Source organism: Pseudonaja textilis, chromosome 2, assembly GCF_049901715.1.
Source record: "Pseudonaja textilis isolate UNSWEBS1 chromosome 2, rPseTex1.2, whole genome shotgun sequence".
In the NCBI taxonomy this organism is placed as follows: domain Eukaryota; kingdom Metazoa; phylum Chordata; class Lepidosauria; order Squamata; family Elapidae; genus Pseudonaja; species Pseudonaja textilis.
In genome coordinates this window covers 109515576-109530164 of record NC_141991.1, presented here as the reverse complement: position 1 = coordinate 109530164, position 14589 = coordinate 109515576, and the positions used below count along the sequence as shown (strand labels likewise).

General features: G+C 39.5%; 1 pseudogene; it reads right to left on the bottom strand.

The window, feature by feature from the left end:
- Positions 1-10710: 10710 nt before the first annotated feature.
- Positions 10711-12117, bottom strand: LOC148127008 (general transcription factor II-I repeat domain-containing protein 2 pseudogene; annotated as a pseudogene).
- Between the last annotated feature and the right edge of the window lie 2472 nt (positions 12118-14589).

Sequence of the window (14589 nt, the reverse complement as noted above, 5' to 3'; positions counted from 1 at the left end):
AATGCATTCTGGCTTACTATGCAACCAATCATCATCATCATACCTAAAACATTGACTCTATTTCTTGGAAATTAATTCAATGAAGAATAAGTTGTGCCTTCCCAATTCAGTTTAAGACTGCTGTTTAAGCCCAACAGCCCAAGCACCTGTAACAGAAATATGCCTATCTTCTTCTTCTTCTTCTTTTTCTTCAGCGTTTGTCTCGCGCTCGGGCGAGGTCCGCTAATGTCCTTGAGTACTGCTTCCACACCTCTCTGTCTGCCACGTGTGTCGGGTCTGCCTTCGCGATCTCTAGATCGGCCTTGATCGTGTCCATCCAGCGTTGTTTAGGTCTACCACGCGGTCTCGCTCCTCCGACAGTCACCTTCATTACAGATTTGATGATGGATTCTTCCTTGGCGCGGCTCACGTGGCCGAACCATCGTAGCCGGGACTGCCTCATGACCGTGGGGATGGGCACGACGTTGAACCGTCTACGTACTTCTTCGTTCCTGACGCGATCGAGTAGGGTGAGGCCTACCGACCATCGGAGCATTCGCATCTCCATTATCTGGAGTCTGCTTTCGACTTCTTTGGTCTTCGGCCAGCACTCTGCGCCGTATATGGCCACGGGGCGCACCATATCATATAAAAGAATGACTATCTTATAACCTTCAAAAGATTTAATACCTAATTGCTCTTGCGGTGACCTTTAGCTACCACATTGAATCAAGATTAATCAAACAGTGCTAGGATCTGCTCATCACTGAGACTGGCCAGCCCTACCATTAGAAGAGTGAAGTGGCTGCCACAGGACACTGTTGTTGGCTAACATGGAAAAATAGCAAATTGATGAACTAGGTTAGCTTATGATTGCAAGTTTACTCAGGGGTTTAGGAAAAGAGAGGGGCCAAGGCACAAATAACTTGGTGGGTGTGGCATATGGTATCCTTTGACATGCATGAGGCAGTGGGTCCTATTGCTGCTGTGGGTCTTATAGCCTGCAAGTTAATCAAGAATAACTTCTGAGTAGTATGATGGATTTCCATTCATGAGGGTAGGATGACATAAATCTGGAACAGTTCTCCAAATGGTGTGTGCGCTTCTATCTCTCTATCCATCAGTGAACCTGTTTATATTCAGGCACAGAGTGTGAGAGTCTGCAGGCAATCTTTCCAATATGTTTGATTTTATTGAAGACATTTGTGATTAATTACTAAAACCCCACATTTTTTTAATTTACTAATATTAGAAGGACAAATGTTTGAAAGCAAAATGTTTCTACAGAACTTCTATCTTCTGCACATGCTCTGATGCAAATAACCTCTATTCTTCTCATGGTACAAGAGAAAATATTTTGTTTTAAAACTTTGTTACTTCCTAAATGTTCTATATTGATATCAGTCTGAGTAAAATTAGGCATCACTTTATGCAGATAAAACTGAGAGTCCATTTTTGCCAGAGGTCTTTTAGAAAGATGTTCTCTTAATGTTTATTCTCTCAGCCACACAGAGATGAATCTCCTCATAAATCACTCTGGCTGGTTTTCGCCTCCTTTCTTGGAAAAGAACAATAGCAGTGGAAAGTCAGACTCCATGGGAACAATAGCAAACTTTATTAAGCAATGTTTGGGTGGCCTAAGCAAAGGCCTTATAAGAACACCTAGTGTTCTAATGCCAGCTATTAGAGATGATAGGAGTTGGGACCTGAAGTCATTTACATTAGTGTAAGGATTTATTGGGCTATAGAAATAAGTAGATAAAACCTGGTTTGGAGTTGTCATGGCAACTTTTTTTAGCTGCTTATGGAACAGCTTCCCATTGTTGCTGGGGATCACTGGGAATGTTAGGCAGAGGTTTCTTCTCTTTCTAAAGGACAAATGGCAACACAGTAATTAATAGTCTGTTTTGCTTTCCTTATACAACCTCTAGTTTTCAGTTCTAATACGCACTGTGCTTGTATCTAATGCAAACGGGAGCATGGATGAGTTTCTTTAAGCTCTAGGCTCTGCCAGTGGGCTCATAGACGTGGGATATTGCTAGTTTAATATGGACTGTTTAACTTTGTTGTGTTCCGCTATAGCAGGGGCCCTTTTGCAGAACTTGAAGGGGGTACTTTGATTCAATGAAATGCCAAAACATCTTGATGAAATCTAAAATCAAAGCACCAGTTTGGCATGGCCATACTATTTTGTTTAGATGAGAGCTACTCAAGAGCAGAGTAGCTAGTTGGAGACAATCAATCTGTGTCAAATGGAGTAACTCACCAAGCACTACTTTGAATAAAATCACTTTGATGACCTGAATAAGCTGTAGCCAACCTGCCTACTTTCACGCCACAGGGTCTGTGATTGTGCATGTGTGTGTGTGTGTGAGGGGTGGGGGGAGGAGGTTTGGATGGGATTGGGTTGAAAGCAACATACAGACATCAAATGGGTTGTGCTCCAAAGAAAATAGGTGAGTCCAATAGAGAAACTAAAATAGATTTAAGTTAATTAAAATAAAATATCATAGGATTATTGTGAGAACAAAGAAGGTTTTCTTTTCTTTGTGTACAGACATCAGATATGGTAAAGAACTGCTCAGGCTCCTTGAAGTTTTGCACTGCTGCGCTAATTCAGATTGACTGCTGTGCACCCAAGTGAACTCGTTTATTCAGAACGCAACATTTGCAGCCAGTTTTGTTTACAGATTTTGTCTAGGAGGTCTTCAGTAAAGGGGTAAATTATTGTTTTTAGTAAATCTCACTGCAAAACTAGAAGAATATTCTGAGATTGACCCCTTGTGGATTAGATCCTTGGCCATCGTGACTATTTCAACCTGCCTGGAAGATAAATTGTCCACTCCTGAGGACTATAGTGAACCTTTCCTTTAAGGAACACAGAAAACAGACATACACTACCACCACCACTACTTCATTTTTAAAAAAAGTTAGCGTGCAACACCTGCTCAAGAAATTTTCTCTTAAGTCATCTGTTTCCTCAAATGATTACCATCCAGTCTCTAGCCTATTGGTTTTAGGTACATTAAAAAAACACCTGCTGCTTAAGGGGCTTTCCAATCATCAGTCTGGATTTAAGTTTAAGTATCATTGACTGTGATGATCTCCATATGGCAGGGGAGAAAACCCATCTGTTCTTGCTGTAGTTAAGTCTATTGGCAGCATTAAATAAGACATTGGTGAGGAAACTCCATACACTGGTTAGTGGGATGGCCAGGTTCTTACTAGAAGGTTTACTTTATAAATTCTTTCCAAGAGGCAAAGATCATTAATTTTATTTTGGAAAAAATGATATTCTCCAACATCAAACAAGAGCTTGGCCTTAGGTGTCACCTATGAGCAGGTTGCCTATGGATGTAGACTTTGTAAGGTCAAATAAAATGAAATTTGAGACTCATAAAAAAATTAGTAAGTTTAAAAACAGACAGATACATATACATATATATACATACACACACAAAAAATAATTGTGTTAGATAATTATACATAGAATTGTAACTAAGATATACCTTTTTTCTTTTGTTGCAATTTTTCACTTAAAAATATTTTCTTTGACAATGTGTGGATTTTTATCATTGTGTTTTTTTCCCATTCTCTGTCATTACTTTAAAAGCAAAAAAAAAAAAAAAGAATAAATCACAAAAAAGAGAGAAGGCCTTGATTTTGGATCTTTGGGGTGTTGCCAAGGTAACAATCTAAGTCATTAATAGAGAAACAGATCAAGTGAACAAGTCAATTTCTGCTGGAAACAGCACCTTGGCAATCTTTGGTCAATCATGTGGGCAAAAAAATTCCCATCAATATACCTGATAAGCTGGAACACCTGATGCATATCTTTCAGGTATTTCTCTATCTCCTTTCTCTTCTTAGAACTGCTGGGAGAAAGCTGAAGAAATAGTCTGCTTTCTAGCCTAGCACCCATTATTTCAGGGTGTTTTCTACCTGATTTAAATTTATCTGTGAGAATTGCTATTTATGTTTTTATATATAACTAAGCTAGTACCTCATATTTTTCTTGCTTTCCAGGTAAAGATGGGAGCAAAGTCCAGAGCATATCGGGAAGGGATTGGGCTTTACTGAACAGGCAGTGCCCAGCCTCAGACAGGGGTCTGGGACTTTTGACCTTTCCAGCAGAGCATGAAAAATGTGAAGTTTTGGCTGACTTATAATAATACAAGGACTTAAGCGACTAATAAATGATTTCTCCTTAATAGAAAATGAGCTATACAATTATGTTTTATGGATGAAAATTTCTCATGGGGGAGGACAAGGGAGGGGAGGACCTTAGTTAATTCAGTGACTTTGAATATATAGAACCATGTTTTCTAGATCAAAGAGAGAAAAACTGGGAAAAAACTGGGAGGGAAGGGACAGGAGTGGGTTCACCTCTCTCCTTGCTTGCTTTTCATCAGTTTTTCTACCTAACCTATAGTAACTTTCCTCAGGCAATAGCTTGCTTGCTATTGAAGGTGGCAGATAGCCAATACAAATACATTAGGAGTATAAACAAAACCCGTATCAGAGAACAAGCCTTCACTGATTTCAGTGAGACCACTTCTAAGTAAGTATGTATGGATTGCACTGTCACTTTATCAGAATATATCTGAAGAAGATTCAGAAGGTATGATTCCAACAAATCACCATGCTGAATGACTGACATAATCATCCTCCATTCTCTCTGTATATTTTTAGCCAAGTAATATATCACTCTACTTTTTCCCATTCCCTGATCTTTAAACCATTAAGTCAGTCAAGTATCTAACCTGGCAAATAAATAAAGTGTCCTTGAGTTGGTTTTGATTCCTGGTGACTACTTGCACAAGTTTCTCCAGCCTTCTTGGCAAGATTTCCAAAAGCAGTTTGTCTTTCCCTTCTTCAAGAGGGAGAGGGAGAGGGAGAGGGAGAGAGAGAGGGAGAGAGAGAGAGAGAGAGAGGTCACCTAGCTGGCTTTAAATCTAAGACAGGGCTAAAACTCCTGGTTTCCCAGTTTCTAGCCTGGTGCCTTTTACATACGCTCAAATTACAATGCAATTTTTACTACACTATGCTTGCTGGAAGTTTTCAGGTTGTGGAATAAAACAATGATACACAAGAGACAAATAAAATATATACACTGGTGCTCACAAAATAGCTGAGGGGCAGCTATTTTATCACTCAATATGCAGAGAGGTCTGAATCATGTGCAACTCTGTGGGAGGTTGTCATAAAAACTGATCTAAAAAAGAGGCTTATTTATTTGAAACCAGTATTTTGAAATCTTGGTGAGAAAAAAATGTCCTGGCGCAATTTATTTCTCTCAGAAGAGCCCCAAAATGACATGTATAATATATACTGTATCATCCAAGAGATTTAAGAGGAAAAGAGTATATTTTTCCAATAAATTTTAGTAAGGAATGTCTGCAACTGTTTCTTCCTCTATTTTCCCTTTCCATTTGTGCAACTAAAAGCAAGAGAATCAATGACTCTTATCATTAGCAGCTGCAAGGATTGATTCCAAAAAGACACATAGCTGAGCTGCGTTATCACATTGCATAGCAACGATGGACAATGCACAAATGTCAAGCAGTGCTCTTACTACAGAAGCACATAGATTTCTAGAAATGGATTGAGGAAAGTTGGCCTTTTCTTTACATGTAATCTTACGCCCAGATTATAAATCAAAACTTATTCTTGGCAGACATGTTAGAGAATAGAACCACCCAGTCAGCTGGTGTGTTTGTGGATCATTTAGCAGAAATAACTGCATTAAATGAGAATAGATATGGAGCATGAAACTAAAATCATGGCTAGCCCTATTATTAGGTGGAATCAATCATCTGCCTCAGAGACCAGATCCTGGAAAAAGCAATATTCCAGAGACTTGAATCTATGTCCAACTCACTCTGCTAGAAAGCAAGTGTGACAAAGTAAGCAATGGAGAAAAACACAGGAGCTCCTTTTCTACACCTCTTTGATTAAGTTTGCCCTGTGCTGAACATCAAGCACGACTCCCAAACAGGACCTCTTACAGGAAGGGTTCCTTTATCCATCAGGCCAAGTCCCAGCAGTCTGTGTCCTGAGAAAGAGCCTATCTAAACTAAGCTGGGTAATGCCTAGCCAATCACTTTGGCGCAGCAGTCAAAAAAGCTGATGAATTTGGAGTGGAATGGGACAACTTGTCATGGCCATTTCACCACTGCCAACTCACCAGGGCCATCTCACTGTGGCCATCTATGTGGCCAACTTCAAGTGGGACAACTCACCGCAGACAATTCCACATGGGATCACATCCCGAACATAAACTGTTTCAACTCCTTCCCTCAAAATGACACTATAGAGCACTGCACACCAGAACAACTAGACACAAGAACAGTTTTTTCCCGGAAGCCATCACTCTGCTAAACAAATAATTCCCTCAACACTGTTCAGCTATTACAAAGTCTGCACTACTATTACTGTTAATCTTCTCACCACTCCTTATCACCCACCCTCTCCCACTTGTGATTGTAGGACTGTAACTTTGTCGCTTGTATCCTTACAGTTTATATTGATTGTTTCCTAGTATGATTTGATTGTTGATTGTACCCTATGACTATCATTAAGTGTTGTACATTATGATTCTTGATTCTTAACTAATGTACCTTTTCTTTATGTATACTGAGACTATTTACACCAAGACAAATTCCTTGTGTGTCTAATCACACTTGGCCAATAAAGTATTCTAGGATAAAGTTGTCTCAGTATATGTTACTACCACTGTTTCTTTGACATTATTTCCATTAACAAAAATGGAAATAATGTTGAAGAAACAGTAGTAGATCACATAAAATAGTTGTAAAATAAGATGCCATTTTTCTAGCCATAAAGTGTTCTACATTTGTTGTACTGTAATTTTGTAAGAACAAATAGGCTCTGCAGCAAAGTTGGGTTTTAAGGTCCCAATTGATGAGGATTCTCTTATTTTTTTAAAAGGTATCTCATGACAGTTCATAACTTATCTCTGGGCTGGGAGACTGCTTCATACTTATGACCATTGCTGTGTCCCGAGGTTATGTGATGCCCTTTTGTGACCTTCTGACCAGGAGTGGGACTCAACCGGTGTTATTACCGGTTTGGTGACTACATTTTGCTGCGCGTGCGTGTAAAAAAACTTAAGCTGTGCTGTCTGGACAGCTGAAAAGCACTGCACGCAGGTGCGCAGCATTTGAAAAGCCACTTTTTTCCTGCTTTTCCAACTGCGCAAAGCAGCTGAGGTTGAAAAAGCAGGAAATAAGGGACAGGTAAGAGCCCAGGTGGGTGGGTGGGCCAAACAGCAGCAGACACAGAACCAATTCTATGTCTGCTGCTCTTCAGAGCTACCGGTTCTTTTGAGCCGGGCAGAACTGATAGCATCCCACCCCTGCTTCTGACAAGCAAAATCAATGGGGAAGCCAGATTCACTTACCAACTGGGTAATTAACATCAACTGCAGTGATTCACTTAACAACTCTGGCAAGAAAGGTCATAAAATGGGGCAAAGGTCACTTAACAAATGTCTCATTTAACAACAGAAATTTTGGGATCCATTGGAGTCATAAGTTGAGGTCCACTTGTATAAAGATTCCTGCCTTGGGCAAGGAGTTGGATTAGAAGATCTCCAAGTCTCTTCCAACCCTATGATTCTATGACTGTCCTGCTTGTTTTGCTTTAGTTAACATTAGCCTGGCTCTTATCTGTTCTCTGTAGTTACAGAGGACGAGAATAAGAAAAGCATAGCGGTGTGCTTTGTGGAAAGGGAACTTCATGAGGATAGTGGTGACACCCAAGCAGGAAAAGCCCAAAGGGAACATCAGGCCAGCCATAAAACAAACTTGCATAGGAAAAGAGATTTAATAAAAGGTATTGAAAGAAGCCCCCTAGACAAAAGCCAAGTAATTAAGAAAGCTAGGGAAACAAGAAAAAGAAATCCCTTACAAACAAAAGGTCATGCCAAATCAGCAAAACAAATAGACAAAAGACACGAAATAAATTCCATAGCAGACAGGAGATTGCCACCAAACAAATATAAGAAAACATTAGGAAGACAACCCCTGACAGGATTTAAAACATTAAGAAATACAAACACAAGCACTCACACACAAAAGGAGAAAAGGTATAAAAATCAGGGGTTTATTATACAAAGATGGCTAGCCCCAGGAACGCAGACTTCTTGCTATCTCTTGCCTTCCTGAAAAATAAACCCGCTTCCAAGCAGTTGTCTGTGTCCTTGCACCGGAGCCCTCCCAGCAGGAAAACCGAATCCTCAGAAGAAAGGCATTTTCCAGCCTTTCAACCGCTTAATTCACGTCTCCATTTTAATCTATTTTTTATGTCCACTAGGTGTCAGAATAGATTTAGATTGCATTTAATTAATAGAGGTACCAAGAAGTTAAAGAATTCTATCAGGTCCCTTTAAACACGTTTGCAAACTTCAAAATCCTGTAAAAACTATTTACTGGAAATGGTTTTATAAACACGCAATTATTTCTTTAACCATGTTAACATAATTTTAATCTCCCACTTTCAGCTGCTGCTTCCAGCAAGAGATTAAGTGATTTTGACTAGGTGGGTTTTTTCTAGGTTTAGCTAAATATTTGCACATTCTTTAGCTGTAAAGCAATAGCACTTAGACTTATATACTGCTCCATAGTGCTTCAGAGCCCTTTCTAAGCAGTTTACAGAATCAGCATATTGCCCCCAACCATCTGGGTCCTTATTTTATGACCTTGGAAGGCTAAGTCAACCTTGAGCCAGTCCGGATTGAACAGTGGGCAGAATTAGCCTGCAACTATGCATTCTAACCATTGCGCCACCACAGCTCTTAACTAACCCAAGTTTCATCTTTCTGAAGTTCTAAATAGACTAGCTTTAGGGAAGAGGATATTCTATTTTGTCAGCTTCTCCACTACAGCTTTGCAGTAAACTATCTAGCACTTGAGTAAATATAATATTTTAATCTTAATTAAAGGGTAGAAATTTTAATTAAATGGAGCCAAATATCAGCACAGTATCCAGTGTTTAGTGAGACAATTAAAGTGTTTAAGCACTTTAATTAATTAAATTTTTAAGAAAGAACCCATAAGCTTCAGTAATTAACAGTGTTGCTGCTTTAGTAGTATTACCAGACTTGAAAAACACGGTCTCAAATCATTTATAGTTTTACCAGAAAACTATAGTTGAGCAATGATCCACCCCCAAATGATTCAAATGTTTGCACTGTTAATTGCAAGGCTGTTAGGCAAGTTCAGAGATAAGAAGTTATTCTGCTTTTCATTCTTAAATAACTGGATTGATGGTTGTTTTGAGGCTTTTTCAGAATCTTTAGCCTGTCAGAAACCTGTAGTCAGGCTATTGGTTGGTGACCTATTAAACCGATATTTTCCAAAGTTGGCAACTTTAAGATATGTATTATTAAGACGTATTGTATTTCAATATCCAAAATTCTCCAGCTAGCATTGAAGTCATACTGTATCACTCTGGCTAAAATAGTTCTGTTGAATATCAGCCTGATTTGGAGCACCGTTCTGATTATTAATCAAATGTCTTGTGCTGTAATAATGAAGGAAGCCCACATATCAGCAGATAGCATTAATATTTAGACCTGAGAAGGGATATAACTCCATAAATAATCGAACTCTTATTAAGCTTTCAATAATAAAAATTGGAAGTCCCCTAAGGCAGATTAATGTGAAAAGGTATTGCTTTAAGAGAGAGCAGTAGTTTGATAATGCCTGAGAGAAGTTTGTTGATTAGTAAATCTGTTTTTCTTCCTCATAATCAGTGTTCTCATAAAACAGGTGAGCATTTCCCCCCTCCCCCATGATTTCCTTGGGGATGGCTCCTGAGGAGAAAGGCCACATGGCGGTGCTGGGAGAGGCCAAGCACAGCAGGGAGCCAAGCATTCTCTCCCTTCCTTTCCTCTTGTTGACACTTCTCTTTCTCTCTGAAATAATCCAATTTTTTTTTTTTGGTCTTTTGGAGATCTTTTTCCATTTCCCCCCTTCCAAAGAACACAAATTGATTGCTTCTAAAAACATGTTCATAATTAGGCTGAGAGCATCTAAAATTAGCCTGCAGCTGCATGAAATTATGGAGGCGGGTGGGGGGTGGGGGGGGGGCAAGGGGAAATGCTGCTTCCGCTCTCCTAAAAGATGAAAAGGAGGAAAAGTCTAAAAACAAATAAAAACAAAAGGGTGGGGAAAGGGGTATAAGTTTTTTTTGTTTTGTTTCGTTCTTCAATGTCATTGAATCCTGGAAAATGCCTGGATAAGTCCCCCAGTTTTCCTGGCAAGGTTTTTCAGAAGTAGTTTGTTTGCCTGTTTCATTTGTATTAATTATTTATTTATATCTTACCCTTATTATTATTATTATTTTTTATAAAGAACTCAAGGCTGTTAACAGGGATGAGACAGAATGATTGGCCCAAGGTCACCCAGACAGCTTTCATGTCTATGGTGAGACTAGAACTATGATAGAATTAAAAATCTGGTTTCTAGGCCAAACTGGCTCAGGTTCCCCAAAGTGGTACTAAAATTCCAGTTTCTGTCCTGCTCACTAGTTCTTTCCTAGGCTTAAAATCAGGCTTGTCCAACCTTTCACCTTCCCTGGGCCACATTAGAAGATGAAAATTTGGTTTGGGCAGCACATACAATAAAATAACAGTAACGATACCTGATCATCCAACAAAAAACATAAAAAACATAGTTAACATATTAAATTTATTTGGAAATGAAGTTAGTGAGACGTTTGACATTGTTTCTCAGCCACCAATGCATCCATATTTGCTTCGATGGAACTTGTTGCAATTCTCAGTGAGTGCTCAAGGTCATCAGATATTTTGGTTCTAGTTTTATTCTTTGTGTGCTTCATCCTTGAAAATAGCTGCTCACAAATGTAGGTACTTCCAAATAGCGATGACATGAATAAGGCATGATTGTGAAGTGAAGGATATTTTTCTCTGGGAAGATATATCTTATAGAAGTCCATTAAGGAGACACGGTCAAATTTTTCTTTCAGTTGAATGTCAGATTGGAGCTCTATGCATTCCATTTGCAAATTGGCAGGTAATATATTAATGTCCACTGAAAATGGAGTTGCAAATATCAGAAAAGATGGCTGATTTTTTCTAAAATCTTGAAACCCGTTCTGAAATTCCTGTACCAAATTGAAAAGCAAGGCTGCATATTTTTCCGTGTTCACAGAGGCGTGTTTAGCCAATGTGCTAAAATGCATCAAATTTTTTGCCTTCATTTGAGAATGCCATAGTTTCAGTTTCATTTCGAACGCTGTTATAGTTTGAAACATTGTGCTGATCAATTGGTTTTCACCTTGAAGATGCATGTTTAACTCATTTAAATGAGTGGTCAAGTCGACTAAAAATGCCAAATCTGTGAGCCAGTTTTCATCTTCAAGTTCTGGCACACATTTTGCTTTAGATTCCATAAATGACTTGATTTCATTTCTCAGATCATAAAATCTTGCCAGCATTTTCCCTCGACTTAACCATCTTACTTCAGAAAAGTAAATGATGTCCCCATACTCAGCATCCATAAATTTAAGGAATTCCTGGAATTGGTGATGATTCAATCCCTTGGACCTTATGAAATTTACAGCCTTGATGACAATCTGCATGACATTAGCCATCTTTAAAGCTTTTGCACATAAATTTTCTTGGTGTATTATGCAGTGATATTTAATCATACTGAAATTTTGGGAGGCAATTGAATCATCTTCTATCAATTTTATAAGTCCATCTCTGTTACCTATCATTGCAGGGGCACCATCAGTAGTTATGCCAGATATGTTAGCAAATGACAAAGAAAATCGCTGTGATGTATTTTTCACAGCTTCATATAAATCTCTTGCTTTAGTTGTGTTTTTCATTGGAACTAAAGCAGCCATTTCTTCAGTGATATTATATTTGTCATCAATGTCTTTAATAAAAATTGCCAATTGAGCTGTATCCGTAGCATCTGTACTTTCGTCTATCGCCATAGCATAAAATTTAAAATGAGCAGCTCTACTCTTCACAACTTTTTCGATGGATTTTCCTATATCTTCAATTCGCCTGGCTACAGTCTGGTGAGACAAACTGATTTTTGAAAAGTCCCCTTTTTTATCCGGGCAAATTATATCAGCCATGGTTTCCATGCATTCCTTAATAAACTCACCATCGCAATACGGTTTTGATTTTTTGGCGATCAGGTTTGCAACCACATAACTGGCTTTGACAATAGAATCTGATTGAATCAACACTTTTTTAAAATAATTTTGTTGAGATGATTTTTTTTTTTTTTCAGTTCAGCGATTTTGCCTTTATGATACATTCCTTCATAAACAGCAAATTTCTCAGCATGTCTTGTCATGTAATGCCTTTTCAAATTGTAGTCTTTGAAAACTGGCACTAATTCTTTGCAAATTAAGCAGATTGCCTTACTATTGGACTCAACAAAAAAGTATTCGTCTGTCCGCTTTTCTTGGAACACTCTTCCTTCATCTATAATTTTTCTTTTTTGTGTGTTTGTTTTTATTTTTTGACATTTCAGAAGCCATGCTGGAATGTAAAAAAAAAGGACTTTTAGAAAGCTTGGTTTAATAATCAGTGTGATTACTTATGTGCATTATGCTACAGATTTCCCTTTAAAATTAACGGGAAGTGGAATGCAATTGGATTTTGATGCAGAATTCCACAGCCAATTTTGTGTCAAAATCCATTGTGTGAACCCAGCCTTAGTCTCCTGACTACCAGAAAGTGGCACAGGCCGCAAGATGGCGGAGCTAATATAAGATGGTGGAGCTAATATAATGGATGGTGCGCAGGATTGCCAGATCACAGTTTGGCTCTGCAGCCAAACTCAAGCCAAAATACGGCCAAATTATTTTTTATCACAGCCAAATTTTCCAGCCATTTTTTTTTCATAAGATATCATAAAAAATAGTCAACCAGGGAGAAAGGAACGCGGGGGGGGTGGGGGAGGGAGAAAGCTCGTGCCTACCTCTCCTCCTACAAATGGCCCGGGTGGATGCGGCAGGACTGGAAGGCGAGGACCGGGAGGCTCGGTGCAGCAGCAATAGAGGCGGCAGTGGCGGCGGGGGCAGAAGCCGCTACAACAGCTCCAGCGGCAGCGGCGGGGGCAGAAGCTGCTATAACAGCTCCAGCGGCGGCGGCGGCAGCGGGGGCAGAAGCCGCTACAACAGCTCCGGCAGCAGCAGCGGCGGTAGCAGTGGCGGCGGCAACATCAGGAGATGGCGGAGCGGGACTCTTGGGCTGCAGCTGCCTCGGCACGAGGAGCGCTCTGACGGCGCCCGCCTTTTCTGTTGCTGCTTGGCGTGGCGCTCACCTCGCCCCGCCTCTCCTCCTCCTCCTCGCTGGCTCGTCCTCTTGCACGAAGGTTGGGGTGGGCACTGGGCCGCATTACGAGCTGACCTGGGCCGCATGCGGCCCGTGGGCTGGACAAGCCTGCTTTAAATAGTGTTTTGGCATCTTGCAGGATATTTTTTAAAAGCAGTAAAAGAAATCTGGGTGCAAGATGTCAGAAATGCCTGGGTTCATTCTCACAGCAGTTCTGGGCTGATATGCCAGTATGATATTGAAGCTTCTGTGGCTTCATTATGATCCTGCAGGTCTCTAAGCCTGAGATCTACTCCATCATTGTACTCTTTACAGGGCATCTCAGGAATCGTACATCTATTTTATTTTAAACAGCTGCCCTGGTAGAGCACAAGGCTTATTGGTTACTTCTATTTGACCTGACAGAACTTTTCCAAATTAGCCTGGTTTTATGCTATTACACAAGTAAACAATTGTCCTACCAACAATTGAAAGTTAGCATAAATTTTGATGATTGCCACTGTTGTCTGTATTACAGTTGCTGTATTAATTTTATTGTTATGTATTCTTATTGCATTTTACAACCAACTTTTAATTTTATTAATAATGTATGCATTATTATTGCATAGTTTTATTAACAATGCATTATTATTGTAGTGTCTCCGACCTAATGCTCCTAAGAATGGTTTTAAATTGCTTTGATTTGTAAGCCTCCCCCAGCACAAGAATGATTGAATCATGGTGATGTGGAACCTCCATATCTTTGGTGATTGAGTATGTATTGTTGCTGCCAGAGATTATCCTTCTTAATAGAAAAATGAGGTGATAGGAGATGACACTGCTGACTAATATGTGCTAACATTAAAGAGATGCTCCATGAAATTACTGTAATTATGAGCCACAAGAAAGGTCCTTCTTGGAAACAGGCAACATCAACTAGTAAGACAGGGGAGCTCTTTTACTGAGTTTTTTTAATACCTAATCACACACATAGGTGTCTGGGCAGGGCCAAAGAGGGCAAGTGGTGAAACTTGCATGATGATGTGCTGACGCAAATTCTGTCCTTCACATGCAAGACAACAAACGAAAGACTGCTCTGGTGTCACAATGTCCATCATTTCACATTATCTTGATTAAGAATGGACATTTATGGTCACAGGGTTAATGATCTGTCCTAGCCCTTTTGCTTCTGCAATATTGTCTAACTGCTCTATTAGAACAAATCCATATTGGCTAGTCTTTTCAAATGCCTTTTCAGCAACCCTTGATAACTCTGATGACAG